General features: G+C 33.1%; 1 pseudogene; it reads left to right on the forward strand.

The window, feature by feature from the left end:
* Nucleotides 1-343: 343 nt before the first annotated feature.
* LOC141819946 (uncharacterized) lies at nt 344-4,857 on the forward strand (annotated as a pseudogene).
* The last annotated feature ends 3,621 nt before the right edge of the window (nt 4,858-8,478 follow it).

Genomic DNA, 8,478 nt, shown 5'->3' on the forward strand with positions numbered 1-8,478 from the left:
AAAATGCGTACTTTATTTCTATTTTTAAGTGACAATTTATTTTATAGTATTTATTTGATTAAGTAATAAGTCATGAAATAAAATTTATAATTTCTAAATGCTGAAATAATAAATTGAACTGGTTAAAATATTCCCATTTTGTTCAAACCGTAGGCAGTCGAATCTTACAGAGATAGCAACATCTGCCATCAAAGCAGACGAACAAATACTCCCACCCCCTTCGCAACTCTCATGGGTTCATGCCATTCTCCCTTCTTTCTTTGATTCCGCTCATCGCCTCCTCCTCATCTTGACCTCCTTGTTACAATCCAAATCAAACTCGGCAGAAGGGAGATCGTTTGCAATGGATGTCATCGGCAGAGGCCGCGGCGGAGTGCCATTGGCGAGAAACACGCAGCTTCCGATTAAAGATCTGGATATCCTGAGCGAGACCGTAGGGATCCTTTATGCTGACCCTTCCCCCTTCATGATCGATGACCCTCTCCCTCCTCATTTGCCCCATCTAGGTTGCCCTCCTCTCCAACGTCCTCGCCCCGCATGCCACCGTCGAATAAAGCCCTCTCCCGCCGCCTCATCTACCTTGCCATCGCCAACGGCATTCTAGCCCTTCCGTCAGCTCTGTTGCCACCCCACCGCCTGTTGAAATACTGCCTGCTCTATTGCCACCCACCGTCTATTGAAATATGCTATTTCAGAAACATATTCAGAAATAAAAACATATTAAAATATGCTAGAATATACTATTCGAAAAAGATTACCAATTTATTATTTTTCTTATTTATCTTGATGTAATAAAGTCAAATATTTATTATCTTTTTTCTTTTTAGCCAACTTGTATATTAGATAAAAGGTTTTATACGAGATTGAATAGACAAGAATATTTTTTTCAGATTTTTATTATTTCTTTGTTCTTCTATATTTTTTTATATGGTATCAGAGCAATTTGTTATGAGAAGCTTCTTCGTCTAATATGATGGATTCAACTTCTTCTTCATTAAACAAAACCAGAGGAAATATTATTGCTGACAATTCTGATCCATTTAATTCTTCAACACTCAGATCATTCAGGAATTATTTTGGTCACCAAACATTTGAATGGTGACAATTATGACACTTGGAGTTGTTCAATGAGTATAGCTCTCAGCGCTAAAAATAAAACGAGTTTTATCGACGGAACCATCAAGAAACTAGTATTGATTGATGCAACTTTTCTCTCATGGAAAAGGTGCAATGATATGGTTTTATCATGGATCCTCAATTCTATTAAATTTGATGTCACTAATAGTGTGATTTATGTTGAGTCAACTGTTGAAGTTTGGACTGATTTGAAGAAAAGATTTTTTCCAAAATAATGCACCTAGAATATTTCAAATCAAGAAAGACATAGCCTAACTACAACAAGGTTCTATGTCTCTTGCTGTTTATTTCACTAAATTAAAATGTTTATGGGATGAACTTTCTTCTTATAATAATCTTCTAATTTGTACTTGTGGTGTCATGAAGAAAGTAGAAGAACGAGAACAAAGAGGAAAGGTAATGCAATTCCTTATAGGTTTGAATAAATCTTATTCTGCTATTCGTGATCAAATACTTCTTATGCAGCTTCTTCCTACTATTGGGAGAGTTTATTCCATGGCTTTAAATGAAAAGAAACAAAGAGACTTGATTGTCTCCAAGGAGGTCATTTTGGTGGACACACATAAGAGTCATTATGGGAATCATTCATCAAATTAAAGTAAAATGAAGTTATATTGTAGCAACTGCAATGGAAATAATCATACCATTAATAGATGCTATCACTTGCATGGTTTTCCTCCAGGATATAAGAAGAATAAAGAAAAGAAGGAATCTTTTGCAAATAATTCTCGGTCAGAGACTCTAAGCTTCACACATGAACAATATCGACAACTCTTGGCTCTCTTAAACAATGGTGAAACTCAACCAAAGGCGAATGTTACAGGTTCAACTATTCCCTTTTGCTCCTCATGCTATATTAATTCAAAAACTTCTAGGAATTGGATTGTTGATAGAGGTGTCATTGATCATATGATTTCATCATCTAAGTTATTACTAGACACAAAAATACCTTCATATTCATCTGTTGGATTACATAATGAAAATAAAGTACAAATTACTTCCATTGGATCTGTAAAACTTAGTTCTGATCTTACTATCATAGATGTTCTTTATGGTTCATCTTATTGTGTCAATCTATTATCTGTTAGTAAGATGAATAAATCTTTAAATTGCTCGATTACTTTTTTCCTTGATTTTTGTCTTTTACCGGACTTGTCAACGAAGAAGATGATTAGTTTGGGAAGACAACATAATGACCTTTATTACATTCCTTTTACACCATCAAATTCATCAATTTGTAAAGTCAATAATGCATCTTGGCAAATGATCTTTGGCATAAACGATTAGATCATCCATCCGTGCAACCTATGAAACATCTTGCATAATCGATTAGTGAAATTTCTATTTGTTCAAATAAAGTTTGTAATGGTTGTCCTTTAGCTAAGCAAACAAGACTACCTTTTAGTATGAGTTCCATTTCTACTAGTGAATATTTTGAATTAATACATTGTGGCATTTAAGGACCTTTCCGAGCTACCTCCCATTCGGGAGCTCATTATTTCTTAACCATTGTCGATGATTTTTTTAGATATACATGGATTTTTTTTTATACGTTATAAATATGAGATGCAATCTTTGCTAAAATCTTTTTTTGCATTTGTTAAAACTCAATTTAATAGAAAGGTTTATACACAAGTTGAAGGATTGGATTATAATGAGACTTTTGCATCAGTTGCCAAGTTAGTCACCATCCATTGTCTACTAGCTATAGTTACTGCAAGTGGTTGGTCTCTTCATTAACTTGATGTTCAAAATGTTTTTCTCCAAGATGATCTAGATAAAGAAGTATACATACTTCCACCACCTGGTTATAGTCGACAGGGGGAGAACATCGTTTGTTTCTATGGATTAAAATAAGCTTCTCGTAATTGGTCTTCAAAATTCTCTATAGTCATTCAAAAGACAAGTTTTAAGCAGTCTATGGCAGATTACTCATTGTTCACACGAGCATATGGAGACTCATTCACCAGTGTATTGATTTATGTTGATGACATGATAATCACGGGAAACGATCCTGACATCGTAAGGACTCTTAAAAGCTTTCTACACGAGCACTTTTCAATAAAAGATCTTGAAAGATTAAAATACTTTTTGGGAATATAAGTAGCTACATCGAAACAAGGAATTTTCATATCATAACGAAAGTATATATTAGATATACTTGATGAGATGAGTGTTCTTAGAGTCACTCCAATCAATTGTCCTATGGAACAAAATTTTAAACTCACACAAATAGATGGAGAAATACTTAAAAGATCCTTCAAGATATAGAAGACTTGTTGGAAAATGTATTTATTTAACAATTACTCATCCAGATATCAATTATTTAGTACATCTTCTTAGTCAGTTCATGCATAATCCACAAAAATCATATCTTGATGCAGCTATTCAAGTTCTAAGATATTTAAAGGGAACACCTGAATAAGGTATTTTTTTCAAGCAAAAATGACCTTAAGTTAATTGGCTATTGTGATACTAATTGGGGAAATTATCCTCCTACAAGACGATCAATGTTAGGATATTATGTTGTCCTTGGTTCCTCTCTTATCTCTTAGAAGACAAAGAAACAAACACCGTTTCTCATTCGTCTGCAGAGGCAGAGTATAGAGCGATGACTGCAATTACATGTGAGTTAACTTGGTTGAGATACCTTTTACAAAACTTACAAATTAATAATCTAGGTCCTGCCATATTGCATTTTGATAACAAAGCAGCATTACATATTGTAGTAAATCTTATTTTTCATGAGCGAATAAAACATATTGAAATGGATTATCACGTGGTTAGGAAAAGAATTTGATTGAGTCAAATTTCTACTACCTTTACGCCATCAAATACTCAAATTGCAGATATCTTTACTAAACCACTTGGAAAGTCACTTTTTTAATTTCATCTGTGTAAGTTGTGCATTTCAAATATTCATGCTCCAACATAAGGGAGAGTGTTGAAATATATTATTTCGGAAACATATTCAAAAATCAAAAATATATCTGAATATACTATTTAGAAAAGATTACCAATTTATTATTTTTCTTTATTTATATAGATATAATAAATATCAAATATTTATTATTATTATTTTAATTAATTTATATATATATATATATGTAAAAATATATATTATATATAGGAATAGACAAGAATATTTTTTCAAATTTCTATTATTTTCTTGTTTTATATTTTTTTACACCGCCTCCATTCTATCTGTCGTCGCCTGCTTCCCGTTCTTGGCCACTTCCCTCCTCCTCGCCCGCTCCTCCATTTACTATGCCTTCTCCTGCTCCTACGCCAGCAAGGATTCGCTCCACTCCGAGTTCTTCACGGACGTGTGGCGGATCTAGCCCCGCCTCCTCTCCACCTATATCTGTGTTTGAGCAGCCATCTCTGCTTGCCTCTCGATCTTCATCAACTTCATTCTGCTCGTCTGCAATGTGTTCGTCATAATGGGCTACCCGCCCGAAATCATCGTCTACCCCGCTTTGATTACTGTGCTCATCTTCTCGATGGTTAGATCATGGGACGTGATAGAAGGTATATGTTAAATTGATTTTCACCTTATAATCACGTCATGTTTTGGCTGACCAGTTTGATCCTTTTGATTTTTTGGCTTGTGTTTGGCCAAGCTATAAGCATTATAGGTCCCATGTGGCATGGTCAGTTAATGGCACACCAACTTGGGTTGTATGCACAATAGCCTTTGTTCTGAACATTTTATGTTAGGCCAGCCGGCATCTCCTCAAGGTTTGTTTTAGGGGTTGCTGCAGCCTTTTGAGTAATGATCTGTAATAGCCTCATCAATGTCTTTTCTCTATCCAAAATGACTTGTACTGTTTTCTTGGTATAGAAGTCTGAACTTGATCTAATAACTGTTTGTTGATTAGTACACATTATAAATGTAATCAAGTTACATTGTTTTTGCATCTTTGATATAAAAATATGCTAACTTTAGAGTATTTGTTTGTAGGTGATACCTCTTCACTTGCCTCTTGGTGATATATCTAGTGAAACAACAGTGTATATTGACAGCACACAGGAGCAGATTGAAATAGCAAAACAGTTGGTCAATGGGGTTATTAGTGAGGTATTGACTATCCTTAACTTTTTATATTAGAAAACAACTGAGATGGATAGAATTTTTTAGGACGATAAATTATTGTTAGCTTTTATCTAAATGCCTTTTTGCTTTATCATTAATAATTTGCAAAATATCTGGCAAGGGACTATGTGTTCATCATTTGTTGCTCACTACAACATATATCTTATAGCTTTGATTGGACCCTTTCTCTTATTTTCTGTTGTTGATTTCTCTAGTCTAAAACTGTTGTTGATTTCTGTTTCTTGTGAACCATTTTTGTGGTTTCTTCTGTATTTCTAATATGATACATGGCATTGGTGTATTCTTTAAATAATGTTATCTGGTGTATAGGTTCTAAGATTACCATGCTGTATTCCAGTGGGATTTAATTAGCATATGCTCTTCCCATTTGAATTCCTTCAATATGCTATGTTTTCCATAAATATTTGAGTGTTCCCTTTACTCTCTCAAGGCCTTTCCCCTATTTTAGTCACCGTTAACACAGTACTACATTATGCTTTTGATTGTTTTTTTTTCCTCATCTTAGATTCATTGTATTGAAAAGTGTGGTTGATTTAATTTTATTAATGTTTGTTGCCAAGTGTGAGATGTTGACCTTACAAGATCAATTATCAGCTGTTGTAGTTTCATTATGGAAATTGCAAAGAAACAATGAAGTGATTTTTGTCCAACATTCTTGTGTTTTTTTATTATCTTGTAAGCCTACTTTGATATGATTATACATTTTATTATTGAAGCCGGAAGACAATATGGTCTTTTTCGATAAATCTTAATACTGATGTCTCTTGTGATTCTCCTACATTCAGTCTTTTATTATATATCTGCACGGATGGAAGAGTAGGGATTAAGTTCCAGTGCCCATTGTAAAAAAAAACTATACATGAAATCTATCATTTGTTAGTTTCTTGTCAACCACATGATCTATGTTTAAGGCTCTTGAACCATATCTTGGTTGGACTTAGATGTTTCCCGTATGCTAAATGTATCTTGTTTTCTAGCCTCTTATATGACAATGTAAAATCTTACCAGGATGTTTCTCGGTGTTGATGCTTTAGTATTCTTACAATTTGTTTTCATCAAGCTAATTAAGGCAAAGAAAATTCTCATTAAAAATAAAGATTCATTGTATATTTACATTTTTATAGCCTCATTTTCCATGTCAGAAGTGCACAGTAATTTTATCTTATTTCATTTATTTATAGAGCAAGCATGTATTCTTCATATCAAACATGTCATACAACAAAGTAGTGGATGATACAACATATCCAAGGATAGCAAGACTATTTTCTATAAATTTATGGAATTAATTTAACTTGCCATTGTGTTTTTGCAATCAGCTGAACAAGAATCAATTATCAGGCTTGATTCCAAGAAATATTTTCCATCCTAACATGACATTCATGCACCTGTAAAAAACAACATCCAATTTTCTTCCTCCTATAAACCTTTCCTTCAGCTTTATATTAATTGCTTGGATTTAAACTCCTTGACAACAACAAATTCAGCAGGGAAATTCCTGATACAATTGGGCTTGTTAAGACACTAACAATTATGTAAGTGCTTGCTGAGCCATAAATCTATCTATTATGTCTTAATTGGGATGCTTCTTCATAAATCATTTGGACATGATCTTACCAATTACAATTATGTTTTGTAGCCGTCTAGATAATAACTTTCTAAATGGATCAGTTCCATCAAATATTAGCCACATCACTAACCTCTGTGTTTTGTAAGTGAATTAGTAACAACAACATCTTATCCTTATCAAAAATTTGAAGTGGGAATCTGATGCAGGAGCATACAGTAACACGATTAGTTTATGTCTTCCGATACAATTATATTCTTCTCTGAGCTGTGATGAGAAGAACTTGAGGCTACTAACCTCCCTTTTGGGCCTTGAAGAAGGATAATTGAGACTACCGACAAGGAAGATGATCAACCCGTGGCCTTTTGATGCAGGATGATTCGAAGAGTTTATTACTATTTTTTATAATTTTTATTTTTAATAATTTTAGAGTTTTTAATATTTACAGCAGTGTTGAAAAGTTCTATTTTTTATATATTTTAGAATTTTAAGTTCGTTTAAGATTTTTAGGATTTCGAGTCTGTTAAGAAATTTTTCTTTTTATTAGAAATTTTTCTTAGGGTTTGGGTCCATATCTTATGAATTGATGTTTAGGGGAGAAGAAGTTTTGGTTTAATAATATTTTCGACAATGTCATTTATTTCCCTATCTCCTGGTATCTTTCGAATCAACAAATTTTAGAAGATTATTTCTGGCATTCGCAGTCAAACCAATGGATTCAGTATTGCCCGCAGGATAATCGCTATCCCGTCCGACGTCAGTTGATATCAGAGCATTGCTCACAAGATCCTGTCCAGCGTCAATTGGTATCAGAGCATTGCCCACAAGATAATCATTATTCTGTCTAGCGTCAGTTAGTATCAGAGCTCTTAGATCCCCTGGATGGTCATCGTGATCGTGATCATGGTCGTGACAAGCAAGTTCCGATTGAGGAAGTCTCGCACCGTGATCGTAGCACCCAAGACAAAATACTTGAAGATCTACAGAGACAAGACACAGAGTTATTCCAGCGTCTAGCGGCGCAAGATCTTAAAGATTGTGAGGTACGTGGTCAAGGTCGTGATAGGCAGGTTCCGGCTGAGGAAACCTCACACTGTGATCATAATACCCAAAATCTTAAGGGGATGTTTGGTTGGGGATTATCATTGATAACCTTGGTTATCTGTTCAAGGTTATCGTTGATAACCTTGTTTGGTTCAGGTTATGATTGATTCCCAAGTAATACAACATTACCGCCACATCAGCAAATAGGTTATAATCCGGTAATGTGATTACCTTGGCAGCCTAAGGTTTTCTACGATTCCTGAGGTTAACAAAAATTTTTCCATGATTACCCTCCGATTTTAAAACTAAGTCAATTAAAAGATACTATAAAATCTAATTAAAATCAAATTATTTAATTCAATAAATTTTAATTTAAATATTTATAAATTAAAAAATAATTTATTTTAAATTTAAAAAAATAAAATTAATAAATTATATTTATTAATTTAATGAATTATTTTATTAAAATAATTATTTTAATAAATTATTTTATTAAAAATATATTTTTTAAATTAAAAAAATAAAATTAACAAATTATATTTATTAATTTAATAAATTATTTTATTAAAATAATTATTTTTAATGAATTATTTTTATTAAAATAAAATTATCATAT

Source organism: Curcuma longa, chromosome 2 (genome assembly GCF_044706935.1).
Source record: "Curcuma longa cultivar G26 ecotype Majalengka, Jawa Barat chromosome 2, ITB_CL_G26_1.1, whole genome shotgun sequence".
Classification (NCBI taxonomy): domain Eukaryota; kingdom Viridiplantae; phylum Streptophyta; class Magnoliopsida; order Zingiberales; family Zingiberaceae; genus Curcuma; species Curcuma longa.